At 58.8% G+C, this 13439-nt stretch overlaps 1 protein-coding gene across 9 annotated transcripts in view; it reads left to right on the forward strand.

Moving 5' to 3' along the window:
- Positions 1–341: 341 nt before the first annotated feature.
- Positions 342–13439, forward strand: part of MAMLD1 (mastermind like domain containing 1) — a 119521-nt gene continuing 106423 nt past the window's right edge. For 2 of the 9 annotated variants that reach the window (XM_072744583.1, XM_072744578.1), the window contains exon 1: positions 2000–2237. The gene's annotated coding sequence lies outside the window, so the exon portion shown is untranslated. Of the gene's footprint in view, positions 412–889; positions 979–1331; positions 1593–1999; positions 2238–13439 lie in introns of those variants that run through there. The other 7 variants (XM_072744584.1, XM_072744579.1, XM_025985832.2 and 4 more) reach the window with 6 other exon arrangements.

Here is a 13439-nt window from a genome sequence, read left to right on the forward strand (position 1 = left end):
GAGGGAGTCTGACACCTGTGTCTCGCGGTAGGCGCCGACGCCGCTGCTCAGCCTGGGAACTTTGGGAAACGCTGGGAGGCAGGCGCCCAGCTCCATCTCGCCTACGTAGCCCACGAAGGGACTTTGGTTGGTTCTCATAGGGGGCCCCAGCGCTTTCCGAGGGCCGAGGGCGTGGGCGCAGGGAGAAGGAGGGGCCGAGTGGGCGGCGGGCCCACCCCTTTATTCCTGGCCCGCGGCTCGGCCGAGTGCGACCAGATGTGGTGGAGACAGGTCGCTAGCTACTCCGAGGTGCGGCCAGGAGCTGTGATTGGGCTCTGGGGCTTCGCGGGCGCTGCTGCTGTCGGACCAGACGCGGCCGGCGTCCGTGGGTCGAGCTCAGTCCCAGCGGCGGCTACCAGCCAGGAAATCCAGGTTAGGAAACGGACCCGGGCCGGGGATCCCGGAGAAGGGGCGCAGGCCAGTCCCCGGGTGGGGGGGGGAGGGGAGCCGCCGGCCTCCGCACGAGGGCAGAGGGCGGAGAGCGCGCTCCTGCCGGCGGGCGGTTCACAAGGAACTCATGTTCCTGCAGAAGCCGCAGGTGTCTGCCCCGGGGTAACCCCTGGCAGTGAGCGGACCGCTGCGCCCAGCTCGGGAAGGGGCTTCCACCGCCCGGGCCGGTGGGGCGGGAGCCTGGCTGGCGCGCCTGGGCTCCTGGCTGGGCATAGTGGCGGGCAGCACAGACAAGGTCTGCGGGGAGGTGGGGTGGGGGTGCTGGTGGTGGTGCTGACGGGCAGTGTAGGAGGGGATGAGGGAGAGGGCGGGGGATGGGAGGGGGGAAGGAGGACAGTAGGCTGGGGGGTGCAGTTCAGTAGCTGCCACCTGAGAGCACTGGTCCCCACTGCCGTCACAGCAGGTCGGCTTGGCTGTCCGGGCGAGAGCCAGCTAGCAGACGCGGCGCCAGTGGGACAGGCGCTACCCATCCAACAGCCACCACTGAAGGTGAGCGCGCCCCCCCCCAGGGCGAGGGAGGAGGGGGATTCCAGCCCCCAGCCCTGGGGTCAGTCTCCGCTCAGAATGGGAAAGGGGTGTGTGTGCCGCGGGTGGGAGTGGATTGGACAGGCTAGTTTACGGTGAGACTCCCTGCCCTGTGCCGCTCCGGTGTCTCCCAGGGATTTGCTGTCGTTCTGTGTCCCCCCACTCTGTCTCCTGGTGTTCCTCTAGCCCCGTGTCTCCGTCCTTTTCTGTCGGTCTGCCGGTGCCTCTCTCGATTTCCGTCTTTCCCTGTGCCCCTCTCGGTGTCTGCCAGTCTCGCGCGCTGTCTCGCCCTGTCGCTGGTGAGTGCTGGCGCTCCCGCTCTCCCCGCTGCTCTCCGTCTGTCAGGGGCGCGCACGGCTCTCCAGCCTGCTCTGCCCAGACGCGGGAAGGCTACCTGCCGCGTGCGGGTTTCCCGAGCACGCAGGGCTCTTCCTGCTGCCCTCGGGCGAGCTCCATCCGCTCGTGCCTAGGGGCTCTCGGTCACCCCGCTGTCGCTCCTCGCCATCAGCGCACCGTCTAGACGGTCCACCTGCCGCCGAGGGCGCCGACTGCCTCCTGCTGCGCGCGGAGCCTCCGAGGTAAGTGCGGCGGCGGCCCCCGTCCTCCTCTCCCGCCCTCCCGGCTGCCCCGGCTCCAGTGGACCGGAGGACCGAGGCGACGACAGGGAAGCCAGCCCGCGGCCGCTTTCCCTTTCGAAGAGTGGCAGGAGGGCCGGGGAGGCCCCTGGGGCGGCCGCCGCGCTTCCGCTGCCCCGGCCCCATCCGGCCTGGAAACTCGGCGTTTCGGGGCTTGGGGCTGCCGGGGTCGCGGGCGGGGCAGCGCAGCTTCCCCTTTAAGGCCGGAGCCGCTCGTCGCCGTGAGTGTGAGGGTGTGTGAGTGTGCGGCGTGCGTGTCTCCTCCTCCCCGAGTGACACAGCAGTGAGAAATGCCTATCAGTAACTTAAACCCCCGAAACTCCACCTTCCGGGCGCGCGGCGCGGAGCCGGGCGGTGGGAATGGAGCGAGCAGATTGAGGCCGCCACTGCAGCGCCGCCGGCATGAACTTGGCCGCGAGCTGAAGCAGCCGGCGGCGGGCGGGCGCGGGGGCACCGGCCGCTAGCCAGGGTGTGATCCGCAACCGGGCCGGGCCGCTCGGCGGGTGCCCGAGGCCAGGCTGCCTGCGCCGGCGGCCGCCCGCCCCTCGGGCACTGCCCCCGCCGCCGCCGAGGGAGCTCCGCAGCACGGTAAGGCTGAGGGCGGGAGCGGGAGGTCCGGCCGCTCTGGGGGCTCCGGGGTGCACTTGTGGCCCGCACTGGTGGTTCCCGTCGCGGAGGATCTGAGGGACCCCAAAGTTTGCTGCGAGCACACGGCCCACCTGGCGCTCCGCGCGGCCGGCCCCCCTCTCGAACTGGCCGGGGCCGGCCTGAGCGCAGCTCCCGTCGCCCGGGACTTCGGCCTCTGCCCGCTCCCCGGCGCCCATCGGGTGTCTGGAATCAGGCGGGGGCAGTGAAGTGCCGGGGGCGGCGGGGCGGGCGGGGGGTGGGAGCGGAGGGCAGAGGGGCGCGAGCCACCCGGGCTTCTCTGGCCCCCCGGGCTCACCGGGAGGCTCTCACTCCATTCCAGCGCCCCCCGGGCCGCTGGCGCCCGGATGCCACCGGCGACGCTCCCATCGCATGCCAGCTCCCTGAGCCTGGGCCGGTGGACAGTGGGCGCTGGGCAAAGGATTCCACAGCCCCCCCTACACACACACACCCCAACCCGCTTTGCCGCCACTGAGCAGGAGTGTGGAGTGTGCGTGCGCCGAGCCCGCTGCCTGGCGCTCCCTCCCCTGCCAAATCCTCCTCTGGAGAGCAGCCCCGAGCGAAGCTGGCGGCTCAAGGCAGCCCCGACTGGGCTCCTGCCCGGAGCTCCCGGCGCCCCCGCGCTCGGAGCTCCCAGGCCTCGGAGCGGCGGCAGAGCCCGGCGCCCGGCGCCGGCAAGGGCGGGCGGGAAGCCCCCCGGAGCGCCGCCAAATACTTTTCTGGGCCAGTTGGCTCGGCTAGGCTCTGTCCCGATGCAGTGTGTCCGAAGCCACTTGGAAAGCTGGCCGTACCGTCTGATTTTGATCCGTGATTAAACGCGGACTGAGCAGACGCTAATAGGATTAGCCTGCCAGAAAACTGCCCTGAAGTCGTCGGAACCCGAGCAAACTGACGCACCTCGGGCCGGGGGCTCAGCCCCACGGTGCTCGCGCAGCTCAGTGCGGCTGAGCCGGGCACCCCGAGTGTGGGTGTGAGTGTGTGCACGGGAGGGAGCACAGGATGGCTGGGGGACGTGGGGAGCAGGGACTCCACTTGCTAGGGTGGCTTGTCGTCGTTGTTTGGCAGCAGAAGGAATCCCCCCGGGGTGCCGTCCCCACCGCGAACGTGTCGCTTGCGGGTAGCCGACCGAGGCCGGCCCCGGGACATTGTCTGTGAGGGCGAGCGAGCCGAGCGTACGAGAGGCGGCTGCGCTGGAACAAAGACGCAAAGTCTCCCCGAGCCCAAGCAATTTCGAAAGAGTTGGCGGGGAGAGGGCCCGGGTCTCCCCGGGGAGAACCCCGCGGGAGCCGTGCGGTCTCCACCGCCTCTGCCCCGCGGCCCCGGCGATCGTGTTCCCTCCCGGGCAGCTGCGGCGAGCCGGCGGGCAGCATCGCAGCGGCGCAGCCCAACCCTTGGCAGACGCGGGCCGCCGCCCGAGTGCCCACGGGCCGGGCGGGGTGGGCCGCGCACCCGCGGGGGCTTCCCGGCCGCCGGGCCGCTTGGGGCTCCCGGAGGCCGCGCAGCTTCTCCCCCCACCCCACCTCTTCTTGTCTTTATAGATCCCCCCTCCCTCCTACCCCCGCCGCCGCAGCCGCCAACAATCCGCTTTATAAAAAGCCCCTTTGTTTCCCAGGAGGCTGGAGAGAAGGAAGGGGGAAAGGGACGCAGAGACAGGGGGCGGGGGCGGCTGCCTCCCAGTGGCCTCGAGCCGCTCGGGACAGGAGGGCAAGTGTAGGCGGTGGGGGAGGGGGCTGTGTTGCGAAGACCTTCCCCGGGCACCCCAGCAGGCGTCGGGAGCCCTCGAGCTCCTGGCGCCCACCGCGCGCCCCGCCTGCCCGCGGCGGACCCCCGGGGTTCCAGCGGCCCGGACGGCCCGGCGGGCTGCGCGGCGAGCGGGAGGACGCAGAGGCCGAGCACGCTCCGCGGGAAGGGCAGATGCGACTCGCCGCTGCGCTCGCCGGGCGCGGGCATAGGGGGCGCCCTTTCCTCGGTTTCGCTTTGCAGCCCGGGCCCCTCACCTCCCGGCTCCGGGCGGCTGTCGCGCCCGCGGGTGGCTGAGACGACGGCCGTGACTGTGAGGCTTTCGCCACCCTGCGGCTACGCTCCTCACTCCTTCCTGCGCCCTCCCGCCGGCCACCCTCCCCGCAGCCCCCCTTCCCCCCCACGCCGGGGCTTAAATGCTCCGCGGTCCCCCTTTGTTTGGAGGCCCGGAGGCAGTCGGAACCGGCGCCTCGAAGGTTCGCGCAGCCTAGGCGGGCCGCGGGGACGGGGAAGCACCTCCGGACCGTGGGTCGCTGTGTCGCCTCTGCGCGGACCCAGCGCGGGATAGTTGGGGGTGTCCAGGACGCGTGGGCTACCGGCATTAGTTGGATTGAGAATTTAGCGGGGCCGTATCCCCTACACCTGCCCTCCCTGCCCCCCCAACTCATGGGCACTCGGACTGCAGCGAGGAATGTTAAACCTGTTAGAAGTAACCTTTCGCCCCCCGTCGGCCTGGCCCGCCTCCGCCCCCACCGCCCTCGCCAAAGCCGTCCGCTCCACTCGTAAAGTTTGTTCTGTTGGGGAAAGGAATAGTGACAATAAGAAAAATTGACAAATAAGGAGAAGGGGGCGGGGTCCAAAGAGCGAAGTCAAATTTCTCCCGATCTGATCTCGATCTCTGGATCTCTCGCCGCCTTCGACCCCCTTCCCATTTAATCTCACGGGGGGCAAATTATTTGTACCTTTTTGCCTGTTTCCCCCCATCCACTCCACTCCCATCTCTGGACGTTATGCGACAGTGTTGGTCACACATTTGTTCTCTCGTTTTTGGAATCGAAGGTGAAGCCCTAACGTCCCGTCCCCCTCACCGCCACCGCCCCCCCCCACACACACACACATCCCAACTGCACCTACAACCACGAGAAAGTACTCAAAGGGTAAACCGCGGCTTCTACCTTCTCCTCCCCCTTTTGTGCTTCCCTTCTGGAGCAAGATCATTGGAAAATAAAGCTGCTGATGTGCGAGATGGAACATATGGTGCCTCCATAAGAGAGTAGCTGAAATGGCCTTGAACCTGCCGGACAGACCAGCTGTTTGCTGCCAGCCAGAGCAGCTAATCAGCTTCTTTGCCTTAAAGTAACATCCCTCTTTTCTCTAGATGACCAGTTGGCATATTAAAATGGGATGGTCTCCAGACGGGAGAGGAGATGGGCTCCTCCATGGCTTTGTGCTTTGCTGGTCCTCCACCCGCCTGTCCGCTACTCTGGGTGCTGCCCTGCCCTCTGTCCCCCTGGTCCCCACGCGAGCAGACCATGCGTGTGTCTCCTTTAATACTGATAAAAGAATGTTGCTCAAAGTGGAACTTGGGAAGAGGGAGGCAGGAGAGGGGTTGAGATATTCCCAGATGCCTGGGAGAAAAATCTCTCCGTTTTGTTCACATTGGCTTTAGAAAAACTAGCAGCTCTCCCCCACCCCACCCCCCCAACGCACACACATTAAAAATATCACAAAGATCTGCAGCGCTTCCTTATAAGATCTCCTTAGAAATCATCCCTTCCGGCCGTGACCATTTTAGTTTTCCTGCAGTACAGTGTGTTTGAGAGGGGGGGGAAACAGTTTGGCTTTAGAAGAAGAAAGGCTTGAGGAGATACAAGGAAATTCCATGTTAGGAAATCATTAGCAAAGGGTGACTTCGTCTGTTTTCCTGCCACTGACGCTGACAGTGACACAGATGTGTGGGTTGAAACAGGAACGTCATTGAATTTTTAAACTCAACCAGGAAATAGCCTGTTGCTGGGGTGGGGGTGGGGGCTACACATTCAGGGCACCTTGAGGTAAGAGATTGACTATTGTTGATCCTTTTCAATAAGGAAAGGGACTTTTTTTCAAGCCTGGCCAGCATGTTTAATATCATCCCCCTCCCCCCCCCCAATTTTAAGCAAATCACCTAAGGCTTAAAATGCACCTGTTAATAGATCATCCCTAGGAAACTCAGTGACTCTCCAGGCTTATGAATTGGGCAGAAACTGATCTTAGACCAGTGGTTCTGTCAATAGTTGGACGACGCTTCTTCTTTAAAGGGGCTTCCTCTATGCAGTTAACCTTTTCTTTCTTTTTTATTTTTTTAAAGAGTCGGATTTTCTTTTTCTTCCCCCCCTCTTTTTTTTCTGCAGCGGTGCATTGGAGAGATAATTAGCCCAGGAGCTGGCAAACTTGTATTCTAGAATACTTTCTCCACTAATTAGCTGAGTGATCTTGGGCAAGTCCATCCCGGCTCCTTGCTTCTCCTGCCTACCCCACCGCCCCCTCATGACCTGAAAGTCTGAGTTCCTTCCAGCTCGAACACAATGCAATTTGTAAATGAAATAGTCATTTTTCGGGGAAAGAAAAACACCTTTGGGGAAAGTGGCCACACAGACAAAGAGATGGGGCTGAACTTTGGAGGGACAGCAAAAAGACAGAGGAGTTAAAAAAAAAATGGCAGAAGGCCAAGCAAAACAATATGAAAGTGAGAAGTGCTCCTTCTCTGTGTCTTTTGCTGGTGGTGTGAACTTCTCCCCCAGAAGCAGAGAGGGTGGAGGCTGGGAGGCATTCTGGAAGGCTTCTAGTCCCGTACCTGTAATCTGGGGATCTCAGGCCTCCTAATCATTGAGTTGGTTTACAGATAACAGGATCTAAACTCTTTGAAATTAGACTGGCATGTTTCCAAAGGACTCATCTAATAGAGAGCAGATTTGCTGCTTTGCAGTTATTTAGCAAAGGTTTCAAGGACAAAAAGGCCTTCCGTCTGCACTCACGCCACCCTCGCTGGAGTTTGGGCTCTGAACTCACCGTTGAACCTTTTCTTTTCTTCCTCTTCCAGCTGGGTGTTTGTTCGTCTTTTTCAAATCACATTTCCAACTTTGAGGACACAGCGGCCATGCAAGAATCTGCCACTGTCCTGCTTGATTTTAATATTGATTTTTTTTTAAACGTGGGGGGTGGGTGCGAACATTATGAAGAAGGACCTTTTATCCTCTGAGCTCTTTGGCAATTATCTCGCTGCCATAAATGTTGATACACATATAATGGATGTAACTAGAAAATCTCCTTATCCAAGCAGAAAAGGCTGAGTGTTTGTTGGAGCAGACAGATGTGGCCAGGGAGGGAGATAGATGGCGGGGAGCAGGAGCCCGTTACTATGCACCAGCACAATAAAACTGATTCCCATCAGCCCCCTCCCAGCGCCGCCACCCAGGGTAACCTAGGCAGCATCAGTCAGCTGTATGGCAGGAGAGAAGCCTCTCGAAGCTCACTTGGAAGCAGTCTGATTTTGCAGACACTGAGTCCTGAAACATCTTCAGGTCTCGAGCAGGGAAGCTTCCTGAATCTGCATGCACCTGATGGGATTGTCTGGCAAGGCTTATTACTTGTTGCTGTTGTCACTGTTGTCACTTGGCTGCAACAGTAGCAAAGGAAGAAAGGGCCTCACAGAGCCATTGGGCAGTTGGTCAGGGGTCCCGTGGAGGCGAGGAACAGTAGCATGTGGTATACAGTCTTTACCTGCGGGCACTGGGGATGCATGGTCCCAGGGGTGTCCTGCTCTGAATGACCAGCCCTTGCATTTTGTGCAAGGGGAGGGTTGGAAGCAAGAGAGTTGTGTTTCTTCCCTCCCCCACCCTGTTGCTTTCTTTATTCCCCCTATTTACAGAGCCTTCCTGATTTCCTTTGGGCCTCAAGTCCCCCCTCCCCACCTAGGATCTGACCTCTCCAGATTTTCCAAAGCAATCACATTTGTCACAACCCCAAAACATCTCCCAGGGTGAGGCATAGTGAGGGACTTTGCTGACGATGGGCTCCCCAGAGTAAAAGCCTCCAGAGACAGGGCCTAAGGAGCACCAGAAAGAAAAAGCCTTTGCAAAGTCTGCGAGAACTTTCCTTGCCTAGAAGGGTTCCTCGGGTCCTCCCAGGAACCGCAGCTTCAGAGCCTCCTTCCCTCCCTGGCCACACCATGCGGGGGGTTGGGGGGGTCTCCTGGACCATGGTGGAGGAGGAGCTCACCCATAGCAACCAAGTCATGCTCTGACCCCGGGGGGCATCCAGCGCCCCTTTCTCTACCACCTGGGTCTCAGCCTGGAAATCTCCTCATTTCCTCGGGTGGGGGGCTCAGCTGCCTTCCCCTCCCGGGGTGCCCTGCTTCTTGATCTGCCCAGTAAATAGCCATTAAGTGGGGGTTTGGGTGATGCTGTTTTCTGAGCACAGAACTCTTCCATGAGGCCCAGAGGAGGATGGGGCTGAGTGCAGGATTCCATCATGCTAGAAGGGGGCCTGGCCAGCTGGCCATTGTGTCTCCCCCTTCCCTCCACCTGTCCAAGCACCTGGACCCCAGGCCATCAGGACACATTTCTCTCCATTCCAGGAAAGGCCGCTGCATGCCACGGGGCATGAGTTAGCGAGTGGCACCTGCTTTCGTATTTTGCCCCGTGTTTGAACTTGAAACTCCCTACCCCTAGCTTCTTCTAGAGGCTCAGTGACACAAGAGGGGAGGAGGTGGAAGCCCTTCTGCCTTCCTTTGTATGGCCCCATTAGTCTATTGAGTACAGTTCCTGCCCACGGTTGGCATGGATGCCCCAACTCACCTACAAACTCCTGCACTGAAAGATGGAGAACTTTCTAGCTGGAAGAGTTAAGCCTTGTGACTTTACAGAAGACAAATATGAGGCCCAGGGTGGGGTCCAACTTTCCCGAGGGGACACTGACTCTTGGGTCAACCATCTGAGTCCGGAACATCCACTTTGCACCCCTCCTGTGGGCACACAGACCTCTCCTTTTGAGGAAGAGCAGAAGAGGTGGGCTCGTGGCGTGCATGGCTCATGGGTCTCGTCAGGGCGCCTTGCAATCAGGCTAAACTGGTGAAGCCAGCAGGTTATAAGTTAAGGAGCAATCTGGGGCCTGGGACTTTGCGGGGAGGCGCTCAGAAAGGAGTGTGTCTGGTCTTGTTTTCCAGCTGATGATGGAGAGTCGGGCAGCCCGGCCCTTGGAGGGCTTGGCTGGGTGGGCTCTGTTGGCAGTTTTGGGGATTGTTTGGGTTTTGTTCTTAATGAGATCTCAGTGTTAATATCTGCCTCTGGAAGTTCCAGCGTCGACCTCGGAATTTTAAGTGGGACGGTAGTTTGTGGTGTGGTTGCCAGCGTCACGTGAAGGCCTGGCACGCGTTATGCTAGGTTTGGGGAGGAGGCCACAGTGTTACTAAAACGCTTGTCTGTCAAGGATTAATTTAACCTCTAATTACTACATTTTCTTCGCAGTTTGGTGCGTGAACATGTTGTCACAAAAGCTCAAGGAAGTGTATGCCATTTCATTTCGCTGCCACTCTAAAGTTCATTTTAGGGATAAGGAGTCAAAGTTGACACACTTGGTGTTCAAATCTTGGTGCTGCTATTTGAATGAAAGTGAACACGATCTGGTTGTTTCCAGGCACACCCCAGCGCCGGGGTAAGGAGCGGGACTGGGTTAGTGGCAGCCACAGCCCTGACAATACGGAGGAGGGTCACGGTGCTCCTGTCACCCCGCCTGTGGCCTGTGCTTCGCCCTGGAGCGTGACGGGGGCCCTGCCTGGCATTCTCCAAGGCTGGGTGGTGGGCCTGCAGCCCCGGGGAGGTCAAGCTGGAGCCCCCCACGGTCTACTCCCCAGGCGACACCAAGAAAATCTAAACCCAAGGGCTCCCCTCACTGGGAGCCTCCCCAAGGGCTTCCCTCCCTCCTCCTCCCTGCATCCCCCCAGAGTGACAGCCCCTTGGCAGCCCTACAAACCTCGTCTGTCCTCTCTGGCTGAACAGCACCAGTGGGTGTGGGAGCCCGAGGCCTGTCCCCTCTCTGGGGCGGTGGGGAGGTCTGGCTCCTCGGACCCGGACCCGGGGCTGGAGGCCCTCAGAGCATCCTTTGCTCCCCCTGCCTGGTGCTATTCGGAGTCCACAGCAGGAGGCTGAGCCCCAGGTCAGCAGGTTGTGCAGGAGAGCCTGACTTTTCCTCTCATGTGTGCACCTGTCTCAGGGGCAGAGAAGCGCGGTGGCTCTTCCTTTCGTCTCAGGAAGGAGAAGCACGTTGCCTTTGAGAGCGCGTGTCACTCCAGAAGTTGAGGACTAGAAGTTGATGTTGTCTCTCATCCTCACCACATCCTTTCAGGAAGGTGGTACCCAGACAGAGGGCTGGCTCTGGAGCCCTTGCTCCCCACATGGCCGGGGACAGGCTTTCTGGCCTCTTTGGTCACATCTATGGGTTGGCTCTTGGCAAAATCCTGAGCAGAGCATATATGGGTTCAGTGCCCCCACCTTGCACTTCCTGGGTCCTGAGCAACCCCTGCCCTCCTCAGCCCTGTTTGTCTTTAGTGTGATTCCCTTTCTTGGGAGAATCTGGAACCTCTGACTTGAATTATGGGATGCTGGGGTTGCCACGCCTTGGAGAGCATCTGCTCTGTAGGACACTTGTGGGAGGTGTTCAGGGCTTGGGGAGGTCCTTTTGGACACCCCCCACCCACCAAAGTGGCACTGTGCCCTGCGTAAAGCTGTTCTGTTCATGAGATTGGAGAACAGCCAGGACCACCTGGCTGCCAGGGCTCTCCTGAGCTTGCCCCCAGGGAGGCCGACTCCAGCCCGTCTCCTGAGCCCCAAATCATACCAAAAATTATTCCTGTCTCGCTGGAGCTGGGATGGCTCCCTGCCTTTTGTGGGTCACACACTTCTTTAGGAATCTGATGAAAGTTGTGGTCTAAGGACCACCACACAAGAATATGCAATGTTGCTTTTAATTTCCGGGGTTCATGGATCTTTCTGGAAGCCTATCCATGATTCCCTCAGGGATCTTTGAGACGGGTTAAGAAACCTCGATGTAGTGCCTGGGGCTATGCAGATTGTTCGGTCATCCCTGTTACCACATGGCTATAGAAACACCATGATGTGGTGGGAAGAATAATGAGCTTTGCCTTCCAGCAAAGGTCACCGAACAGCTGTGGGATTCTTGGCAAATCCCTGAACCTACCTGAGCTGCAGTGTCTTCGGTGGACAGATGGGGATGCAGGAATGCCAGTCCTGCCCAGCCTAATGGCATCGTGGGAGATTCAAAAGGGCTAGAATCGGTGAGATGGTCTTGTAGACATCAGGCTCAGGACACACTCTTGGGTTGCTCTCTTTAGGGTCACTGGTCACTCTTCATGTTGCCGTCTCATTTGACCTGAGAAATTTAACAAAGGAAAATCAGGTCTAAAGTCCTTTTTTCCCTTTGTTTGATCATTGTGTGAGTTACACCCAAGCAAACTAGCACAAAAGAGTCTCTCTGGCTTGGGAAGGCAGGCAGTGTTTATGCGATCTCGACAGTTCTGCAGGCCTTGCATGCTTAGAGATCCTGCTTGTGCAGCTGCTGAGTGGGGCCTGGCTGTGTGTGTCTGGCCTAGGGCCCTGGAGGAGATTCCATATCTGCCTGCCACAGAGGTTAGCAAATGGGATCTGAGAAGGCCAATGATTTGGTTTGGTTTTCTACATTCCCACTGTCACACCTGGCATCAGGAGGTCAAAGTGGGTCTTTGGCTCCCCCCGAAATAACTAAAAAGGTCTGGCCAGCTCCTTGTGAGAACTGGGTGGTGGGCCTGGCTGGGGGCCTGGCCAGGACCCTGTCCTGAGGGTTGGGAGCCTCATGTTCTCTTTGGAGAGAAGCCTCAGGAGGAGGGGAGGGGTCTGCCGGGTGTGATTCTGAGAACCCCCTCCGTCATCCGCATCCAACCCTACAAATGCAGAAAGCCTTCTCATAGCAAGGCCAGGAGGGCTCATGACTCACAGATGGGTAAACTAAGGCTCTGAGCAGGGATGTGCAGGAGCACAGATGAGCATGAGGGCATGTCCTTGGCCCCTGCTGGGCCTGTGCTCTTCCAGGCCCTCTGGCTCCTTACAGTAAGGGCTTTTACCTCTCTTAAAGATAACCCTGTCATCAGATTAACCTGGCCCGAATGGATGCTCAGGTCCTGAAAATCAGCCGAGAGGGTGGAGAGCAGGTTTTGGAAGGCATTTGAACCCTCAGAGGATGTCCTGGCCTTGCCGGGCCACTTGCTGTGCAGTACCAGACACTTGCAGATCTGGTTATGCCCATCTCCCCACCCTCAAGGTAGAACCTTTGGGAAAGGAGTATGTTGCTGGGAGCTTGGGCTGTCCCTCTACTTTATGGAGAGATGAGTGCTGGTTTGCTTCGAACTGGCTTACACACCGATTGAGGTGTCCCCCCATCCCCTGTTCCTTTTGTTGAGGAAAGCCAGATTTGCCAGGGGTGGTTACATAAGGATCTCGTTGAGGATGAGTATTCAGTACTGGGTCCTTATGCCAAGCGGCGCTGTCTCTGTCCTTCCCTGGAATGTTCCTGCCTCTGCTTCGTTATTCATCTGGGTGGGGAGGAGAGGTGTAAGTAGGTGCCTGCAGCATTTGTAGGCATGGTCAAGTAATCAACCCAATATCGGAAATCATGGCAGTTAGCGCTTTCCCTTTGGAAGGTTCACTGTTTAGAACCAGCTTTGAGTCTGGGCGGGGGTCCCTAGGGCTGCAGTGGGAAGAACAGCCACCTGGGGGGTCAGCCAACGTGCACTCCAGATCTAGCTCTGAGCCTGTTTCCCCATCTGTACAATGAAGGACTCAGCTGGGGAAATCTGAAGGGCCTCTTGAGCCCTGACACTGCATGATTCTGTGAGTTGCAAACTAAACTCTAAGTTACTTAAAATATTTGAAAAGGGGACCCCTGGGTGGCTCAGCAGTTGAGTGTCTGCCTTCGGCTCAGGGTGTGATCCTGGAGTCCCGGGATCGAGTCCCACGTCGGGCTCCCTGCGAGGAGCCTGCTTCTCCCTCTGCCTGTGTCTCTGCCTCTCTCTCTGTGTGTGTGACTATCATAAATAAATTTTAAAAAATTAAAAAATATATATTTGAAGAGCACACATTATAATTTGCTCTTTTTGAAATGACCAGACTTGACAATGTGTGGGGGGGCGCATGTTAGTTTGGTAGGTGGGGGCTGTGACTATTATATGGCCAAGAATAGTTCTGGAAGTTTGGGTGAAGACAAAAGGAATTGATATGTAATTATGTAGGACCAAAGAATGGTTAAATCGAAAGTTCCCTTAGAAACCCCTGGTCTTACCCACGAGGATGCTGGGGCCAAGCTAGTCCGGGACTC

This window comes from Vulpes vulpes, chromosome X (genome assembly GCF_048418805.1).
Source record: "Vulpes vulpes isolate BD-2025 chromosome X, VulVul3, whole genome shotgun sequence".
In the NCBI taxonomy this organism is placed as follows: domain Eukaryota; kingdom Metazoa; phylum Chordata; class Mammalia; order Carnivora; family Canidae; genus Vulpes; species Vulpes vulpes.